Source organism: Panthera tigris, chromosome A3 (genome assembly GCF_018350195.1).
Source record: "Panthera tigris isolate Pti1 chromosome A3, P.tigris_Pti1_mat1.1, whole genome shotgun sequence".
Classification (NCBI taxonomy): Eukaryota; Metazoa; Chordata; class Mammalia; order Carnivora; family Felidae; genus Panthera; species Panthera tigris.
In genome coordinates, this window is record NC_056662.1 from 123,197,420 (window position 1) to 123,217,418 (window position 19,999).

At 46.4% G+C, this 19,999-nt stretch overlaps 1 protein-coding gene across 4 annotated transcripts in view; it reads right to left on the reverse strand.

Moving 5' to 3' along the window:
• LOC122237425 overlaps positions 1-19,999 on the reverse strand; it is a 126,654-nt gene that overhangs the window by 43,172 nt on the left and 63,483 nt on the right. The gene's annotated exons all lie outside the window — the stretch shown is intronic.

A 19,999-nucleotide genomic window follows, 5' to 3' on the forward strand; every position in this document is an offset into this window, starting at 1 on the left:
TGTTAGAACATTCTGTCTTTTATTGGCCTATCTCTGGGACCATGCAATCTATCTCCCCCTTCCCTTTGATTAGTCCCCCCCAAATCATCCTTTCCCTAGACAACATGTCCTGGTGCCCCCCATCATGCTCTGACTCAGAATCCAAATGAGTGTTGGCAGGTTAAGTCTGTTCTACCTTCCCTGGACTGGTGGGTTGTTCTGTCAGTGAGACCACCAGACCAGACCACCTGTCACACATACCAGCCATTATGCACTTAGGTACTCTTCTCAAAGACCATCACTCAACTCATGTTTCTGGGCTTCAGAGAGAGAGGTTTTATTATTATTATTATTATTATTTTTTTTTTTAATGTTCATTTTTGAGAGAGAGACACAGAGTGCAAGTGGAGGAGGGGCAGAAAGAAAGGGAAGAGAGAGCTATTTTTTTATCACTCAGATACCTTTTGATTACCCAGACATTACCAGAGGCAGCAGACATTGAAACCAAAGAAAGAAAAGGAAAATTTTACACCAAATGACAAGAGACTGAGATCTGTCTTGCCCTTGCTCTCAGAAATGTTTAGTGATGTCCAAAGCACAAGAAAATGCAATCCAAGCATCAAATATTAAAAAACATTTGTGTGGTCTTTGGAGAGACAAACACCTCATTCCCCACAACCTCCTATGAGTCCCTCACCTCCTTACTCTGGAATTGGTGTTCCAAGGTTCTCGGAGTATCAAGAAACTCATGCCATCCCCTCAAATTCCAGAGACCAAAATGGGAAGCAGGGGGAAAAAGCAACTGTGGTCAAGGCCTCAGGTCATTTCAGAGAAAAGATGAACAGTTGTTGTCCTAAATAATCTCTTCAAAATACTAATTATTTCAACAAAGATGTTTCCCTGAGACTTAAAGCTTTTCATTAACCCATGACAAGATAGAAGGTCCTGGGAAGTTGGGAAGAGTAGAGACCCATCCCTTATGCACCTGGGGCCCAGGTCACACCACACTTAGGTACCCAGTGGGCAAATTCAGTGCCAAAGTCCTGATAAGGTGTTCTGATTTATACATGGCCTCACCTACCTGGTTAAGCTCCTGGGTCCGAGTCCAAACTGGCCAAACTTACAGATTACAGTTCCTTAGGATAGAGAAGATCTTTTGTAGGAAAAGTGTGGAAGCAAGGCTGGGTTATTTCCCATGCCAGCCATCACCCTGTCGGGCACTCCAGGCAAAGACCAAGGATGCTCTGGACTCTCGGAGGGTGAGGACCGTGACTTGGGATGGATGCAGAAGATTTATGGAAGAAGCAGAGGACTGAGCAGGGAGGGAAGTTGAAGAGACAGTGCCTGAGAAACATGCCTGTGCCTTTGGAAGGGTTACAGTCTGTTTTGATCTCTCCCATGATGCACCAGGGCTCACACCTGCCACTCCCTCTACCCCAGTGCAGGACACCCCCCACAGAATTCTTGGCTCTGACCTCAGGATAAATAAATCCTGAGAGGCTCCTTCTTCCAGCTAGTATGACCCAAGAATGGAGTTCTTTTCCTTATAATAAGCAACAGAACTACAGTCCTGTCATTGGATTCCAGAAACTGCTTTGGAGCCCCGACTGATGCAGCTTCCGCCAAAGTCAGATGGCTCACACCACACCCGGGGAAAGGGAGAGTCACACTAGGAAAGATTGCTCAGGAGACTGGCAAAGACAAAGCTTCCTTCCAGAATTGCTTCTGACAGGAGGTATAAACCTGAGCATAGGACAGGTTAGGGCTTACTGCTGCAACTGTTGATTTCATCGATAACCTGAACGTTGATTTCATCGATAACCTGAACGTAAGGGACTTTGGCTGTTCTCTTCCACCTGGTCCTGAATTGCAGACTGACGGGCAGGGACAGACCCACACAGAGCAGCAAATTCTTCCCCTGTCACTGGACAGGGCAGAAGCCCAGTCAAATCTCGCAAATAAATGAGAGCCTGTCCCAAAGCTGGGACTCTGAGAACTAGAGATGACTTTGGGAAAAGGTCCCAATGCTCCCACTCTCTTCCAGGCCCAAAGCCTGCCTCTTATCAGTCTCAAATATCTCATGCTGCTTGCTGTGTGCAAGTCCCTTCAGTGAAGGCAGAGAGAGCTAACAAAACTCTTACAGGAAGGTCTCACACGCGCATGTGTGTGCACACGCACACACACTCAGCATAATGTGTCTTTAGAGCACTGTTCCTCCTCCAACTTACTTAGAGGGAGTTAATTCACCTGCTGACTAAGGCTACTTGATGTATCTTACTTATGAGGAAACAGAGCCCACCACACTCCCACAGACACTTCCCTAGCCAATACAGAGTGTCCGTGAGAAACACCACGCGTATGTGTACAGGGATGTGCAGGCCGGTGCTGGGGGCCAAGGGCCAACATGACATCTCAAGGAAGGAGGCTCCAAACAGATGTTGGGATTACATATGTTCTGGATATTCCAGGGCTCCCACACTCTCCAGGAGGGTGTGGGCAACAGCTGGTGGCACGAGGCCTGGAGGAAGACAAGTGGGGAACATGTCTCCATGCGGTCAGGCAGGAGTGGTTGCAGCCTCTAGAAGTGGCCTGGTAATGCTTTGGGGGTCCAGAATGCTGCCCACTTGCTGTCCCTCTCCTACAGGGAGGGCGACTAGTGGCTCTGGATCCTGTGTCCCACATGGTGCAGCCTCCCGCAGCTTTATCTTCTGCGAACAGCCTTCTTCATCTCTGATTCAAACTCCACCTGCCTCAGACCCCCAGGTCTGTCCTCGTGACCGTTCTTACAGCCAGGCCACTCCTGCTCTGATTTTGTGTAGTCAATTTTTAAAAAATAGGTTGTTGCACAGTTAACAAGGCTGAAAGCGTTTTGTTTGCTTGCTTTTATCAGAAAGAAAGAAAGAAAGAAAGAGAGAAAGAAAGAAGGAAGAAAAGTAAAAAGGACCCATTGTATTATCCCTTTAACATGTGCAGGCTATAAGATTTCTTATTCCATCCCATCCGGCCAGATTTTTTTGAGATTATCTCTAAACAATATATAACGACTAATGGAATGTAGGGCAGAGTGTCAGCCTCATAGGATTGCAGGGAGAAGTACGATCACAGGTGAGAAGAGCTTTGTAAATGATCGCGCATTGGGCATGCTGAAAGTTTTACAGGATTATTCCCACCAGGCCCTGCTCTCTGCAATCTGGACCACCATGGCTTTCTTTCCTGCCATGGGGGTGTCTTGCCTGGACTCCAAATCCTGCCTACTGGAGGTTGACCAGAGAAGGTACCACCAGCTGCTGTGAGACCTTGGGAAAGTCACTGCATCTCACTGGGGCTGATGCTTAGGGAAGGGGCTCCAGACTTGTCAAAAGACAAGATGGCTCTGAGTTTCCTTCCAGCCTTACATCCTACCAGTCCCTGGTCCTGCTTTGTGCATCGATCCCCTGGGGAGGACAGGTGATTCTGCAGGTTTTCAAGTATAGCTGACCTGACCTTTCACATGGGTGCGGCCAGATCTAAATGGGGCCTATAATAGTCACACAAGTGAAAACAGTCACCTCCCTTGCAGGTTCTGGGCTGCAAAAGGTGAAGGGAACTCCGTGAATTCTCTAGTTCATATTTCACTTTGGATTAGAAGAAAAAACCGCAGAAAAATAAACCGTGTCAATCAGCCCTGCTGTGTAAACAAGTGGTTGATGATAACCCATGAGACAGTTTGCATTTCTTTATGGAGTGGCCAGCGACAAAGATCCAAAAACAAACCTTCTCTTTTACGGTTATTTGGAAAAGGAACAAGGAAACCATTTGTTTTACCTCCGGGAGCTGTTACAACTAGCCCCTCGCTCCCCAAAAAGCCTCTCAGCACAGCAAGCCTGTGGTTCTTCTACGGCCTGGAGCCAGCTCTAGAGTCCACCAATACCTGCCGGGGCTGCGGTAAGGCCCCCTGAGCCCTGGCTCCCAGAGGTTCCCGCCCTCAGAGGCAAGGCTGGGATCTCCTCCTGATGACCTTGCTGGCCCACAAGGCACCTTTGTGCAAATTAGGGGAAGACAGTCCCTACCTTTCAGTTGCAACTCTGGCTTGGCAGGCAGACAGAACCTTTGCAGTTAGAAAAAGGTACCCCTCTCCCCAGCTCAATGGTCTATCAAGGGCCAGATAAAGTTTTTAGGCTCTGCAGGCCAGAAGGTCTCTGTACAACTACTTCACTCTGCTGTTTGTCACATGAAAGCAGCCATAGATAACACATAAACAAAGGGCTGTGACTATGTTCCAAAATATTTTTATTTATAGAAACAGGCCATGGACCTGATTTGACTCATGGGCTATTGTTTGCCAACCTCTGCTCCAGACGGATGCAGTCCAGCACCAGGGCTTGAAAAACAGACACTGGCTAAAACTCATCCACTGCTCATCTTTTTGATTGGGTACCCTTGTGCACAACCTACACAGTCCTGCATGGTAGCCCTGCCTCTGAATCCCCAAGATGCTGGGGACCTAAGGGGACAAACTTCTTGCACCTGGAATGGACCACCCTAGTGTCTTAGCATCCCTGAACCCCCACCAACTCTCCCCTGCTCCAACAGCCTCCAGATCACAGGGTCACACCAATCAGGATGCCAATGCTGACAGACCCAAAGCCCCTTCCTCATTCCACTGAGTGGCCCCAAGCCAGTGAACTGCACTGAACATGGCTTTTAAAACCAGACTTCTATGACTTGAAGATATAAAAACAAGGTCTGCAAAGACAGGAAATCCAGCAGAGCCAAATCACAGGGATTCTCACATGAGCAAAGCAGCCTTTCTCCTGAGACCTCTTCTTTGGCAAAACACCAGTTAACTAGTGAATAATTGGTTAAAGTGAAAGATTAAGACAGTTGGCAGAAACAAGTTATTTCTGGACATTTTCCACCTTTCCCCCCCAACCAGTCTTCCAGTTACAATTAAAATGTGGTGGTGGCTTCATGCAAACCATGGACAGTCCACAACCTGGCAATACAAGTGGACTCTGCAGAAAACCCATTTCCTATAGCACCGAAGAACAGCCACGCATCAGTTCCCAGGAACCGGTCTGACTTTAAGTGGAATATTCTGTCGTATTACTCACTCTTCATTTGACCTTCATAAATATCAAAACCTTACTACCCTGTATCCTGATATTTAATTCTTTCCTGTCATCTAATGAAGCCACATTTGGTTAGAAGGTCACTTGTCATTTACAATACTGAGAGAGACATATTTCAGGGAAGCTCCTAATTCACAGCAAGTCATGAAATTGTGGACAAGATTACAACATGTACTGGCCTAAAGAAAAATGGAGGCCCTCGGACTTAACCAGGCCTCTCTGGGATCACACTAAAAGAATGAAAAAAAACTGAGGGAGGCTGGCATTCCTGCATGAGCTACAGAGTCTGGCTGATGTCACTCTAAATTCAATTATCTAAAAGAAAGTGTGGATTAATGTTAATATATTTTACAAGGTTCTATAATTTATCATCTTTTGTTTTTCTTTATGAATAACAGATTTTCCCTCAGTTAAAAAGCACACTGGGGGTTGGTTGGATGAAAGAGAGACCAAAAGCCATTTGATTTCTTCCCTCAGTGGACAGGAAGGCCATACAAATTCTTCTCCCCAAGATAAGCTTGGCAAAGTTTTGACAGGAAGAAGTGTGAGAAAGTGCCTGGCAGAGACACAGATTGCAGATGTGCCCGCACTTCATACTGGGTGAGGGAAACCAGGTGACTGGAACATTCTAGATAGGAATGATGTTTGATGATTACTCCAAACCCTGCCCTGGCCCCAGAAGATGAGGGTACAGACCTATCTGAGAAGCAAGAGGAACTGTACAAACACCACCCAGAGTTCAGCCTAGGTAGACACAAGACTGCATGCAAGGGTGAGGATGTGATGTCAAGGATATAGAGATATCCAACCACATCTTGTTTGGGGAAGGCAAAGCCCTTTCACATAGTTCACTCATGACACTGCTATATTCTACCATTATCTCAGAACTCATGTCTGGCAGGGGTCAAAGTTTACCCAAAAACCTCTGATAGCAATGCTTCCTGCCACACCATGCTCCCTCCTTGCCAACAAATACCCAAGGGATGAGATTTCACACTGGCCTCTTGCACACTCCTGAGGCTGCACCATGACGTCATTGATGCAAATCTGGTCAAAGGTAGCTGTGGAGGCCCTAGATGTAAGACTGTGAAGAAGTGCTGTCAGTTCTCTTCTCTGATACAGATGTGACAACAGAAGAGAGGGAGCTCTGGAAGCGGAGAGGATGCTCCCATTCAGGCCAGGGAGGCATGCATGGGAAGGAGAAAGGGCTGTCGAAGGAAGGGCAGAAGGGGGACATCAGAGAGACCGAGTGCCAGACTGGTGAGCTTTTCCCACAGTGATCAGGATAGATTGTATTTTCCAAGGATGATTTTATAATAGGATCTACCACCCACATACCTTTCTGCAATGTGATCTTGGCACTCCCCCATCCCCTTGAATCTGAAAGGGCCTTGACAGCTTTGATGAATAGTATATGGTGAACATAGCACCACACCAGTTCAGCTTCCTTCCCTGGGCACACTGGCTCCTGGGATGCTAACCCTGGAAACTCAGTCACCCTGCTGTGAGAAGCCCAAACTGCTTGGTTCGAGAGGCCAAATGTAAGTGCTCCATTTGGGTGGACACCTCCACTGAACTCACAGCTGATGGCCACATCAACTTCTAGTCACAGAATCAAGCCTTGTTATATTCTAGCCCAGCTGAACCTTCTGATAATGACAGGCCCAAATACCATCTGACTGCAGGCACAGGAGAGATCCCAATGGGGAACCATCCAGCTGAGCCTGGTAAACCACAGAACTTTGAGAGATAATAACAAACTGTTGTTTAAAGCCCCTAAGTTTCAGAGTGGTTTGTTGCATATCAATAGATAACCAAAATATATGGTATGGTATGGTATCATATCATATGAACACTGACCAATCAGAATTGATGCTGACTGGCACTGGGCTGAAGCAGAGTCCTTGGAGACCTCATGCTATGTCAAATGTGTATCCTTTAATTTCTGGGAGAGAGTCCAAGGTGGCAGAAGGGCTCTCAGGGAGATTGGGACAGTAAGCATTTCAGTATTCTAACACCAGTCATGGACAAACTCATGAGCACCAGCTGGGCATCATCTCTAGCATCCATCATGCTAGAATTCATACCTAAATCCATGCTGGGCTATATCACATGTGGGAAGGCAACCTATACCCAGATCAAGACACATAAGTAGGTGCCACTCCTAGGACCCAATACTTCCACCATTTTAGAAACTTTTTTGATCCGTAATTGCACTTGGTCTTTACAATGGTCTTGAGAGGAAGATGTTACTGGCCTCCACTTGATAGATGAGGAAATATGAGGTCTAGAGAAGTTAAGTAGGTATAGAGGCAATAATGGGAAGTATACTGGTTGGGATTCTTGATTTCTAATTCTGGTTTCGACACCACCTCAGTCTGGGACCTTGAGCCAATGCTGTGAATTCTTAGAGCCTCCCCATCTCTCAAATGAGAGAAATGTAAATAACCCTAAGGACCCATCTGGCATCACCATTCTCTGATTTTGTAGCTTGCCTGGTTACCAGGAAGGGGACAGCAGATTCACGACATGGTCTCAAGACTCCTGACTCCTTTTCCAGTGCTCACATGACTGCTCCTACAGCTGCCTTCCTAAGACATCTCAGCATCATTATACAATGGGGAAGCCAAACCCTATCCCCAGCTCCTAGATAGGAGAATGTCTTCAGATCCACACCCAGATCTGTTTGTGCCTCTGGCCCTGGGCCTTCTGCCCTGATATGCAAGAACAAAATCCCCACTTTCATGCTTTGTAGGGGAGTACATATGGGGATAAGGAGAGAGGAGGATGGGGAGAGAGATGAGGTGGGGGGCTGATTCTGAATCTCAGCCAGATCTGCCCAGTCTAGCTCTGAGTAAATCCTGCAGCCACCACACAGGAAGCTGCTTATCAGGGCAGACACTGTCTCCTTCAGGGGTCCAGGGCCCCTGTCCTGACCTAGTCCTAAGGCAGCATCAGGAGGTGATGAATCTCTCTTGAGATTGTGTGGTTTCCAGGAAAGCATTCCAGAATCTGAAATGGGCTTCAAAGGAATGCATATCTGCTCACTCCCACCCTGGCTGGGAACCAGCCCAGGGCACCTTATTCTTATTAGGCTGGAGATGTCTTGGACACTAAGCTTGAAAAATGCACCAAGGATTCCGACACAGATGGGGAATGGTGCAGCTATGCAGAAAACCCCATTGTTGGCAGCCCTAGACTTTCTCTGAAAGATTTTTTTGGGGGCAGTAATTTAATTCCTCTCCATTTCACTTTTTCTAGCTTTGAAATAAAAATGGAAAAAAAATGTTTTTGGTCTTGTAACCTTCCTATACCTGTGAGGATGAGATTGAGTGGAAGCTGAAGCATCCATTACCTGATCAAATGTGCAATATAACAAATACTAGAATCAAATGTGAAGGAGAATCTCCATGAAGAGAACAAAGAAGAGCATCCAGAATAGGCCGTCAGAGAAAAGGAGGGCTGAAATGAGAACTAGGTTGAAGAATCCATAAAGATCAGGCTGGAATGAGCAAATGTGATTGAATAGGTATGTGGCCCAACACCCCCTGTTCCTCCCTATCCGGAGTGCATATGTGTGGTGAGCGTGGTGAGCATGGTGAGATGGAGCAGGCATGTGGGTCATTATAGTAACTGTGAAGGGACAGGTTATTTTTTATTTATATTATTTATTTGCCCTCATCTGAACCTGGGTGTGAGGCTTCCAGTGGGTGTCCCACCCTGTGATGTTTGGCTTTTAGGTATCAACTTGACTAGATCACAGTACCAAGGTATGTAGTCAAACACCAATCTAGGTATTCCTGTGGAGGTAATTTTTAGATGACATTAACATTTAAATCATTGGACTTGGAGTAAAGCAAATTACTCTCCATAATGTGGGTGGGCCTCATTCAATCCATGGAAGGCCTTAAGAAAATTTGATGTCCCCCAAGAAAGAAGGAATTCTGCTTCCAGTCTGCCTTTGGACTCAAGATTGAAACGTCAACTCTTCCCTGCATTTCCAGCCTGTTGGCCAAACCTACATATTTTGGACTTGCCAACCTGAATAATCACATGAGCCAATTCCTTAAAATAAATCTATCTCTGTACATCCAAATCTAAATCTATATCAATATAATATAATATATGTAGATATATGTCAGAGGAGAATAAAAAAGAAGTGACTGGAATGATGTCTGGTTGGTGATAAAGTAGGCTCTGAGCAGATGATGAGATCCCTGTGGCAGACTCATTTATAAGCACTTCTGCCTCAGCATACCCAGAAAATGTGGACACTCCACCAACACCTGTTCTCTGCCCTCCTCTCCTCTCCCTCTACACACTTTGCCTGGTTGGTCTAATCTTTTATCTCTTCAACCACATCCCCTTCAGGGACAATCCCCAAGCCTCTAACACCAGCCCTGACCTTCCAGCAGAGCTCCAGAACCATGTACCCAATTGCTACTAGACAACCCATCTGGAAGTACCACTGGCACCTCCCACTTAACATGTACATCATCCATCCTGCCCAAAAACTTTATAGCTCTTCTGGTGAATGGCATTATCATCTATGCAGTTTCCCAAGTTATTACCTTAAAAGTCAAGGATGACACCTCTATCCACCCCAACTTCCACATCCAATACTCACTAAATCCTGCAGGATTCTCTCAGTGATAAAGTCACTGACCTAATTCAGTACTTGTCTCTGGCTTGAACTACTCAAATAGACTCCAGCTGATTTCACTAGTCACATCTATAGTCTATCAACAGGTTGCCCCAAGTTACCCACCTTGGGTTTAGACTCTTTCTAAAAGCAGTATTTCCTGATTTCTCAAAGGTGATGGGAATATACTCGTGTGAACATGCCTGGCTCAAGGGTGGATACATCCAAGTAGTAAGGCATTTTGAGTTAGGCTCCTGCAGGCATCTTGGGGATACATCATTTTTACATTCTGAGGTTTGCTCAGATCCTTTGGTCAATCTTCCCACCCCAGTTTGGAGAGCCTAAGTGGCATCTTCTTTCCCTCAAACCTACCAGAGATTCCTTCTTGGCACAAGAATGAAGGCAAAGAAAGATCCTCCAGATGACCTGGGTGGGCTTCAAGGTGCACTGCAGAATAATGTGTCCTCTGGGGAACTTGGCCTGAGCTATCAGCACCTTGGAGAGCTCCAGCTCTGACCTCTGTTGGGGAGCTAACTGGACCATAGTCCTGGATTCTTCCGAGGTAGGTGGCAGGGAGAAAAAAAGTGTTGATGCTGAGCACCTCCATTAGCCAGATACCCAGTCCAATAATTTCAGGGATACCAAAAATACAAACGGCCCTGAAGTCATCCCAGAATTGGGTTTCAGGTGTTCCACAGCCTCTGCTCAGGTGGCCTACGTGAGGTTGGTGGTTATGACCTTAAATTATGGCTGAGTTAGTTTAACACTGACGACTAGTGCTCCCCAAGTTTTTGTGCCCAGACTGCACAGAATTCAGCAGCTTTTGTGATTTTGCTTCAGGTTAATTGCCAATGAAAAGACAAGCCACCTTTGAATTACCCCCATCTTTCTGGACTATTGCCATTTGTGCTTTGTGGAGACTATGCCTGCCATTCCCACTGTGGACATTCCAGCATCCTCAATCCCAGCACCACTGGATGAACTGGGAAGCAAGGACATCAGGGATGTGGAGGCCTCACCTGACCTCTGGATCAGTGTCCATTTGGGGGAGGAGGTGTTGCCTCTGATCACATGCTCAGGAAACTCTGAGGAGATTCATACACTGGGTCAGTCTCTGCCCTCCTCTTTTCTCCTACTGGACCAAAACCCTCTAAGCCTGGAAAAGAAAGGAGTGGATCTCCAAGTAAAGATAGTATACATCTGTGGAGTGACAGAAAATGTCTTCACTCCCTGGAGATAGCACAATGGTTCTTCCACTCACCTTTGCTCCCTCAGATCCAGCCCTGTCCTGCCACCACCCTCTCTCTCCAATCTGCACTCTATGTAATATTCCTGCTGAGTTTCTGAAGCTGAGCTATTGCAGCCTCCAATCTGCTCACAAAGTGTTTGATATCTCCGGTGCCCCATGCAGTTTTTGCAACAGCTCAGACATGTAAATAGGGCTTTTTTGTTATCTCTACTTACAAATGAGTAACCATGTCTCCATGGAGAGCTTAGGCGACTGGTCTAAACACACAGAGTTCCTCACTCCAGTCAGGTACTCTTTATAATTTCTTTAAAACTTCCATTAGACCAGGACCCCCACTGTGGTGCCCAGAAACACTATAGTGTGAGCTTGTAATGCTGCCAGTGGGAAAAAAATAAAAGTAAAAAACTTACTTTTTGAAGATTATATTCATCTGTCCGTGTTTGTCAAAGTCCATCTGTTATTCTCTACCTCCAGAGCACAAGCAAAAACCCAGTTCACTGGAAGCCTGTCAACAGCTTCCTCTGAGGTTTTGGAGATTTCCTGGGGACATTTCCACCCGCTCACACATAAAGGTCAACCAAGGCTCCAAGAGAAAGAGCAATTCTTTTTTAAAAAGACTCCCTGGCAAACATTTTGATCCCTGTTTATTTTGCCAGACTTGCCTTTAACTCTTCAGGTACAACCTCCTCAGAAAGAAGATTTGAATCTGACAAAGGGAGATACATTCAGCTTTACCCTTGGCTCTAAATTGCCTGAGAGACATGGCCATACAGAGATGTTCCTGATTAGTCAAGGAAATTGGTGGGTGGGTGGGGCCTCACCATCCACAGCTGTGATCAGCAGCAGCTGAAATGATGCACATTTTGGTCTCAAAAGATTAATGTTTTCCTTTAAATTTGGTTATAGTACGTCACTCCATGTTGTATCTTTAGCCATACTGGACCAGCCAAAACTCAAGGCCCTATGGGATACCCCATATTGAAAACCAGTAAGTTCACATTCCTCTCACCCTCTTCCATTATAGTTTCCTGCACCTATAAACAAATGCAGCATCATTCAGAATTAGCAGAGATGATTTATAGGGCATGCACACCTTATTCCCTATTAAGGAAAAAAACTCTTCATTTTTGTTTGATGACTCTTAAGGCCCAATTAGAATTTTGTTTTGGATAATGGATGTGTTCTTGGAAGTGTGTGGGTAAATCACTTTCTGTACGTGTGACTCTAACCCTACCTGAAATGTGCTCTTTAAAAAAGCTCAGCTCTGAGCCTTTTAACAAAGAGAGGATCTCTGGTGCAAATAGAAGAATGAACTTTCATCTTTATTAGCTCAGGATGGTCAGACCCAGGGCTACCCTTGTCCCAAGGGGCAGGAAACAACCTCACCTCAAAATGCCCAGGACTGGGCTCTTTCTTCACCTGCTTTATCCCGGGCAAAATAGGTCAGGTGGCCTAGTTCTTTTGTTACTTTCTCTCCTTTCTTCTCTGTGATCCTGTCCTATAATTTCAATTTCTTAGGACCCACATACCATTCCTTCTCCAAAGGAAGAGGCAATGCGGGCCACTTACCCCAACACAACAATCAGACCCTTAGCTCCCTCTTCAGAGGTATCAGGATTCCCACCCTCCATCCCAGCTAGGGAAGAAGAGGCTCTACGGCCTAGGAAGGGGTTTTGAGCCTTCTTGTATGAGCAGAAGGGGAAGACTGCCTGAGGACAGGGGACACTAAAGGAGACCATTAGCCTGTTCTCTCTGCAGGTAAGAATAACCCCAGAAAGGGCTACCTTAAGACAAGAGGGGACAGTCTTAAAATGCTGCCTGGAATTGGGTACTGAACACCTGCCAGACAGAACCAGGGGTCAGGAGTAGGAGCTGGAAGAAAGCAATTCTATGTTGAGCATTCAACATACTCCAGAGCAAGGCTTTTTGTGGCCTTCTTCGGCGAAGAGCGGGAAATTCTGGGTCCCTGTGGGACATCTACGTCTTTGTCAAGGTTCACTGGAGAGGTGCCATCTGTGAGCTGGGAATTCATAGAGGTCATTACTGCCCCACGCAAGAGGCACAATGTGAGATCGACCCAGCCAGGAAAAGCAGGAGTTGGGAAGGAAGCTGCACAGCTCTTGATATTCAACCCGAACACTTGGAAAATGACCCATCATCTTTGCCTTAAACTTTTCCATACGCACAACATTATTAGAATTTCTCCTTAACTACACAAATCATCCTCAGGATCCGGGACAGCTGGACGAAAAAATGTTTTGCTCCCCACCCTTTCCCTTGAGTTCCTATAATGAAGGTGCTTAGTTAACACAAATTACCAGCTTTGCTTTTTACTTTTCTGACAGATGAGCAAACATAAAACCATCATCAGTATAGAGGCCTGGCTGACCAAATCCGTTTCAATTATCCATCACCACGGCAGAATTCTCTTGCTGAGATGGGAAGACACAGATGGAGATTTCCGAGTTGCACTATTAGCTCAGTAAGCAGCCTGTTTCATGCTCATCACAAGAGTATAAGAAAGCCTTAAATATAAATCAAACTATGGAGTTGGGGTATCTTATTAGAAAGCACATAACAAGAAAAACACTGTTTTACTCAGACGAATTAGGAGAGATCAAGAATATAGTTGAAAGAGCCCTGGCATTGTAGGGGCAGGAGACCTAAGTTCTCACCCCAGCCAACCACCTATTCTCTGTATGGCCTTGACATGTCCTTGACACATTCCAAGCCTCAGTTTACTCATCTGTGTTATAAAGAGGTGGACTTAATCAGTAAGTCATATCACACGCTCTGGGCCCTAGAGACCCAAGTTACCTTATGGATTTCAGAAATATTTTATTTCAAAATTTTCTATTTTAAAAATATTTTTTTTAGGGGCACCTGGTTGGCTCAGTCAGTTGAGTCCAACTTTGGGTCAAGTCATGATCTCACGGTTCATGAGTTCGAGCCCCATGTTGGGCTCTGTGCTGACAGCTCAGAACCTGGAGCCTGCTTCAGAGTCTGTGTCTCCCTCTCTCTCTGCCCCTCCCCTGCTCACACTCTGTGTGTGTGTCTCTCTCTCTCTTGAAAATAATAAACATTTAAAAAAATTTTTTAAATATTTTTTAAAGTTTGAGATTATAAAATAAATACCTTTGTCAAGTTGATTTATTATTCATTCACTTATTATAAGTGTGAAATTTTATAATAAATATATTTCTCAATGTGATTTACTTAATTTTGTTAATCAATAATAAATACCAATATATTCCTAAAATAATGCTCTGTCTGCTCGGGTAGCTTAAGGTTCCATATAAAATTTCACTTGAGAAAAATGGCTCCAGTCCTTTACAAATTTTTAAAACCACTGAACTAATTATCTCTAATTTTCCTTCCAGCAAGAGGATACTTTATTCAAATCCTTCTCTGGGGATAGGAGAATTGTATGACTTCAGGAAGTTTCTGGCTTAATCAGAACATTCATAAGAAAAACAAACAAACAAACTTGATTCCCGCATCTACAAATTTCCCTGAAGAGTTCCTGTGCTCCTTCTCCACGGTGGAGGAGTCCTGTTGAAGCAGATTTCAAGGCAACCATAGTAAGTAGTGCGAGCCCATGCTCCAGTCTGTAACTGTGCAAGACACAGAGAGCACGAGAAACATGGGTTCCCCACCATGGACCTCACAGCCTGGTTGCGGAGACTTACCTGTGAATGGCTGACAATGGCATAGGCAGAACTTGGTCAGGGAGTGAGAAGAAGCCTAACCTTGCCTGACTACTCTGTTCCAAATGCTGTAGCAGGCATGACACACAAACCATTTTATTTATTCCATTTATTGCTAATGCATTGTTATTGCAATGCTTTTTCTTTCCAACAGATAAGGAAATCAAGATGGCTGGTTACCCAGGCAGTGAGTAGCAGAAGCAGGTATCAGATTGTCACCACCCTTCACCCCCAAACAGCTTCCAGTCGGTGGTGGGCAGCATCATAAGCCCTCAGTGTGGGGAGGGGAATCCATGCAGATCATGGCAGTTAGGGAAGGCTGCAAGGAAGAGCTACCATGTGAGTTGGATCTTGCAAGATGAGGGGAAATTCTCCAGGAGGCAAAGAGAGGAAAAATTTCCCAAGTTTCTCAGGTGGCAGAGAGCATCTTGTGTAACAGGGATGAGAAGTGTGGGTGAAAACACAGGGATAAAGCAGGTAGGGTGGTGACCTAGGAGCAGAGCAGAGCTCCCCAGGGCTAGAGACTCAGCCTGGAACTCCAAGCTTCATGCCACCCTGTGCCGCCAGCTTCATCTTCCTCCACCCTGGCACAGGGACCCTAGCAGCCAGCAATTCAGGCTATCCTCTGTGCTTTTGTGTCCCCTCCTCCATCCACCTGGCAAACTCCTTTCTAGCCCACTCCTGGGAAAGTCTTTCCTATCCTTCCAGACCTTGCCAAAGACCATCTGCTAGATGCACCCATTCCTGATCCCCCTCAACCAGATGCAATGTCTCTTACTTCTGAATACCCACAGTTCTTTTATTGGTTCAAAGCTGTGCCTCAGTGGATGAACACACAGTGAATGTTTCTCGGCAAGAAACATTCTCTGGGAGAGATACTGAAATGGCGGCTGGGGTATCAGCCTCAGTAATATCTCTACATCAACTTCACATTTCAACAACCAAAAACCTCCAGCCCCTGCTCCTTGTAGCTCTAGACTCCCGAGTCCCTCCTCCCTGGAACTGTGGAGCCAGGCGTGGCCCTTGTAGCCTGCTCCAACTCCTCTGTCTGCATTTACAGGACATTTCCTGGGCCCATGACATAGAAATGGCTCTATGGCACCATGGTGGCCCCGAGCACCTAGGAGCCGCCGACAAGTGTTTGCTGAACCCGACGGAACTCTAGTCCCAGCTTTTCCCGGGATATTCCACTCCTGTGCATTATGCATCTTTTCAAGCAACTCAGGAACCTCTGACGATAACCGTATTAGTAACTTGCAGGAAACTGTCATCTTCAGATTAAACGTAAAGTTAATTTTTCTCAATGTTTCTCCCAGCAAAAAAGGTTTTTATTGTCACCACTGTTTCCAGACAATTGCCCAACAGTTTCAGTCTGCCTTTCAGACCGAAGGCCCGGCTCAGACCACACAGCACAGCTGTCCTCACCTGAGCCTCTGCTCCTGTATTCCCTCAGCTCTCCGGCTCCACCACCCAGCCTCCAGGCATCTACCCTCCTGGGAAACCTGCAGACCAAAGAGCTGTTTGAGTCCTCTCCATCCTAATAAATTCCATCTTGCTGGCCAACTTCTTGCATGAGCTCTGTCCCTAAATGGGGGTCTGAGGGTAGAGTGAGTACTTTCTCTTTCTCTAAGATCCCCATGGCCTGGCAGAGAACTGGGCTCTCGGAAGTGCTCAACAGAGACTCATCCTACAAGCTCTATTTCCTGTGCAGACGTGGAGCTGGAGCCCAGACCTCTCTTGGCCTGGCCCTGAGGGAAGCATTCAGAACAACCCTCCAAAACAAAGCCTGGCCTTGGAGGCCAGCTCGGCATGCATAGAACATCAAATGGCTGGACATGAAAGGGCTGAGGAGGATGCTTGCTGGAGAGGCACTTAGCCCGGAAAACCTGAAACCATCTACTTGACTGAGGGCCGCTAACCACAGCTTCAATGAATGATTAATGATTATGGCCAGAGCTTATTGCAAACAGGCATGTGACAGCAGAGCCACTACCCACCCGCAGGACCTGCCCGTGTGATTGATGAGCCACCGAGGGGTGCAGAGGGGCTGCAGGGGGAATGGGCTGGCTCAGCCTGCAGCTGCCAGGGAGCACCCATCCTTGGGGGGAGCTGGAGGGACACCAGTGTTTCTGTTCTGGGTGGCGGGCTTATCTCATGCCATACAAGCCAACCTGCACTGACCATCCACCTAGGTGATAAGGAGAGGGCACAAGGGGCCTGGGCTAAACTCTGATGAGGACAGAGGTGCCAAAATGGATGATATGTGGCCCCCGGCCTTGCAGTGTCTCTATCCAGAGTTGTGCATCAAGAAATAAAACTCTAGTTCCAGAACCACGAGAGAGTGCAAGGTGCTTCAAGAGACAACTGAGGGCTCTGTGTGGACAGAGCAGGCTGTGTGAGCCAAGACACCTCCTCCAGTCCTCCCACCACTGCTGCCAGCCAGAGACCACTTCCCTGAACCTGAAGTCACTTTTCAACAGGATTCGTAAATGAGAGAAGAGGTAGCTGAAGTTCCTACTCTCATGCTTTCTCTGTCCTTCACCAGAGAGGTAAGTTAGCCTTGTGTCCCCACCCTCTCTACCCCTCTCAACCTGCACCCTCTAGAATGGCCAAACCAGGGTTTCTATGTCCCCTTCCAGAGCCTCCTCAGTCAGAAGGCAGGTCCTGACTCAGACACATAGAATCGGTACAGACCCGCGGATTCCTTGAGCACAGACTGTGGGATCTGGCAAAGGCACAGCCCCTGCCTTCAGGAGTTTGTAGCCTCATTAGTGAGGCGAGCTTGCCTGCGTGAAACACAGACAGAACAAAGCATAGCCCCCAAACATGCTGCCAAGAGAGAGTGAGGAAAGGGAGAGTGACGTTGAGTTGAGAGGCCATTGAGGGTGGCCAAGGAATCTGAGAAGGGCCTGTGAGGCCCCCTGGGCTGCAGGCCTCTTCCCCAGCAGAGCCACTGTCCAGTCTGGACCATCTCAGTGCCCAAGCCTACCACTTCCGACCAGGGTCTCCAGAAGCACCTCTGAGCAGATCTGGGGCAGTGGCAGCAAGTAAGCTCAGCAGGGACCTGTGAGCTGGCTCTGAGATGACCCAGAGAGCCGGCTGGAAGCCCAGGACGACCCTTGTGGGGGCCTGGCTGCTCTGCAGACTCTGGCTCCGTTTCATCTTAATACACTCCTGCGTGTACCTGACATTGGATACTCGTCCTAGAGCATACAAATCTAATAAATTCTTGGCTCCTGCAAGTTTCTTTAAAAAATATAAAAGAGGATCATATATAAAGAAGTTGATTAATATACACCCTGGTAAAACAGCCTGGAACATCTGTGTATTAAGTTCATTTATTAAATTACACCAATCTGTATTTTAATGAGTGAAAGATACAGTACTTATTCTGTCATCCATCAAAATAAACTCAGGAAATACTTAACATTATAATCATTTTTCTTGTTTGAACACGAGTTATGAAATATGAATCCCGCACTAAGAATGCTGGACTTGCCATCATGATCAAATATGTTTTCACAGGTGCAGCAAATATTCAGTTTTCATTTCTCTCTCCAACTGTTGAAAATATAAACCATGCTTTCTAGTTCGTAGCTGGGTAACATTGCCTTCCCTCCACATGGCAGCCATTATTGCAGACTTACTACCCCACCGTCTTTCTTTCCCCATACTCCTCCTAAAGTTGCTTAGTAATGAAAACACAGGCTTCTGTGGGGGCCCCTCGACATAAGCTCTTTTGGCTTAGGCTGGGCACTGTGTCCCCTTTTCCTCCATCCTTGTGGCACTTATATCCTGTTGATTAGGGACTGAGTTGCAAAAACCATTTGAAGGAAACAGTACTTGTTTGAAACACAAAAGGCAGTGGGATCTTGGCTTCACTGTAGACCACCCCCGCCCCCCAGCCATGGGGCACACATGCCCACTCCTTCCCACTCAGTGACAGTTCTATTCAGACGAGGAACACTTTAACATGGACTGGAGCCTCAGGAGAGAGTCCAGGCTTTATCTGCATTCAGCTCTCCCAGAATCAGAAATCCCAGGACCCATGGAGCAAGACCATTAACAAAGCAGCCAAGGTTGCATGAGCCAAGGAAGGTGCTGGCCAGTGGCCAGTGGGAGCTCATCGAGACCCAGGAGCCTGGAGAAAGACTCCAACTGGGTAAGCTCCTAGGTAAAACCACAAGAGGAGGCTGAGGAAGCCCAACTATAAGCTGGCCAGGCTTGTGTCTGCTTAACTCACCCAGTGGCTCCCCATTGCCAGAAGCAAGGTCCCTGCCTATCTCTTTCATTTCATTCCTGGCCACCCCCACCCCAGTCCCCCAACAAACATACAAAACAAAGATGTAATGGGGATGGAAAGACAAAAGGTCAAGGGGTGGGGGTGAGAAAGAGGGTTGTGGGACATGGGACAGGTTGAGAGTTGGACCAGTTTAAGGAAAGTCTTGTGCTGGGCTAATGGATTTTATGCTATAGACAATAAGGAGCTTTTCTTTCTTATTTTTTTCTTTTTTCTTTTCAATTCTCACTTTAATTCTTGGCATATTAAAAAAAAAAAAAAGCCCAAGTCCTGAGCTGTGGACATTAAAAATGTGAAACAATGAATGCAACCATTCAGAGTAGTATAACCCAAAAACAACCTCAGTAATACAAGATTTCCTTCTTATGCTTTTCAAATGTTTACATCTAAACACTCACCATTCTAAACAACTAAACTATATATAAACTTCCTTTTGTGGTGAGGAACACTTATATGTTTATCCGTTGTAAAGCTAAAAGGGCCCCCAACCAATTCTGCTCCCTGGATAACACAATGCTAATAAATAATGAGGAGCTTTTGAAGGGATTTGAAAATTCAATAGATATGTCCAGATTTGTGTTTTAGAAATAAAGTTTACTTGGGATTTAGTGTAAAGAAGAGGTGTTTGGGAGACAGCCCTGAGCAGGCAGAGGCTAGTAGGGCACAGAGTAATAGAGGCAGGTGTGTTGAGCTGGTGTGAAGGCCACAGCAGGACACCCTCTACCCCATGCAACCCAGGGATGGCCACAGTAGGTGTTCAATAGAACTTCCTCAGGAATGTCACTGATTACCTGGGTTCTCAGTACACACAGGTGCAGACCCCTGCTCTTCTGTGCCCAAGGAACCCCCAGTATCCTCAGCCTCACCTTCTCTCAGGCCCTGAATCTGTTTGGCCCATGACCTGGAGACCTGCTGATTCTTGCAGGGGCTAGCCTAGGGAGGTACCAGCCTAAACCCTTCCCCCTCACCTACCCCATACTCACCACCACAAAAGCCCTGAAACCTGAAACA